Consider the following 1,890-nt stretch of genomic DNA (forward strand, 5'->3'; position numbering starts at 1 on the left):
ATCTTATTCATTGCGCATGCCTTATATGGGAGTTTCTGGTGTGCCTAACCCCGTGAGAGCTCATGGGATGTTGGAGAAGTGATTTAAAGAAGACAGGAACTTTGTTCTCAGGGTGCTCATCGGCTGGGGTACAGGGACATGGGCAAACAGGTCAATACATAAATAAACTAGGTGATTTCAGATACTGTGGTAATCAGAACTACAAAAGAAATAAGACAGGGTGAGGTGATAGAATGTGAAATGGGGATACTTTGGACAGAAAGGGAAGGTCTCTCTCTGGAGATGGTATTTGAACACACTTGGTTAAGTAGATGGAGTAACAAGTACAAAGGCCATCCAAGAAACAAGCCTAGTGAGGGAAGATTTCAAATTCCAACTTGCCTCGTCTTCATAAAAACTCCCAAAAAGTCCTCTGAGGAAACCCATGGACTTTGGGGAGGAAAGGGCCTTCAGGTTTATTCCATGATGTGGGGGAGTGGAGGGGCGCTCTCTAGTGGTGATAAGAGTTAAATTTCACCATCTCTGACCTGGAATGCCTCTTGCTTCCGATTTGACTGGGCTAATTACCGAGTTTCACTCATTCCTGTCTCTCCCACACTTATTCATTCAACAGATGCTTACTGAACGCAGCCTATGTGCCAAGCGCTATTCTAGATACTGGTAGAGTTGTGAAACCGCCAGTAAATGTCCCTGCCCCCTCTGGAGCTCACATTCTAAGGGACAGTCCTAAGCCTCATACTCTAACTCCACCTCCCCTCTGCCTTCCACTATTCCCCAGCTAAATCGCCATCCTAATGCTCCAGCAGCAAGATACTGCTGCATCAGGGTTTTTGCACTCTCCGTCCCCTTCCCCTGGAAGGCAGTTTCCTGGCTCTTTGCATCGCTGGTTCGGGTCTCATCTCAGATGTGACCAAGTCAGAAAAGTGTAAACTTACTTATTAATTGCCTATTGTCCCCACTAAAATATAAGAGTCCATGAAGGTTACTATTTTCCCAGAATCCCTTAGCCTCGCACTTTTAAAAGGTTCTCAGTAAACACTTGCCGAATGGGTCTGAACAGTCATTCATTCAAAAAATATTGGGGCTATTACACAGCAAACGCTGATGAACCATTACGTGAACAAACTGAGCAAAACAGACCAAAAAAAATCCGGTCCGAGCATTCGAAAAGTAAAATTACAACCCCCACGGGGCGCCTATGTGGCCCAGTCTGTTAGGCATCTGACTCTTGGTTTCCATAGGGTGGTGAAAGCAGGGTCGTGAGACCGAGACCCCTGTTAGGCTCCACGCTCAGCTCCGAGTTGGCCTGGGACTCTCTTTCCTTCCACCCTTCCCCCGCTGCGCGCTCTCCCTCAAATAAATAAGTCTTTACAAATTGCAACCCCTGCACTACTCACCCTCATTAGCCTGCTTTATTTTTTCTACACATTTATCACCTAAACTATTAAAATTTACTCCACGAATGCAGGGGATTTTGTCCTGGGGATCTTGACCACCACGCCCCTCTCAGCGATCAGAACCGTGTCGGCCTCGGGTCATTGCTCAGTTAAGCACAGACTGAACGAACTCTGGATCTCAGCCCGCTCTATCCCCCCAGACCTTCGGCCACATGGTTCCAAGGGGGAATGGGCCTCAGGAGGAGCCAAGAAGTGAAGTGACCTCAGGCGGCCCGACCCAGGAGCCCGAGCTCCGGGCGAGGGGCCATCGGAGCAGCTGAGGAGTCGGGAGGCGCTGGCAGCCAGGAGCCGAGCGAGGGCCTGGTGGCCTGGAGAGCTTCCAGGAAGAGCCGCGAGGGCTCGCAGAGCGTCGCCCGAGACGGTGGGCGGTGCCGTCCGAGGATCGGAGTCACATGACTCGTCCGTGCACCGCCCACCTCCTCGTGGGCGGGGT

Source organism: Mustela nivalis (assembly GCF_964662115.1).
Source record: "Mustela nivalis genome assembly, chromosome: 14".
Taxonomy (NCBI): Eukaryota; Metazoa; Chordata; class Mammalia; order Carnivora; family Mustelidae; genus Mustela; species Mustela nivalis.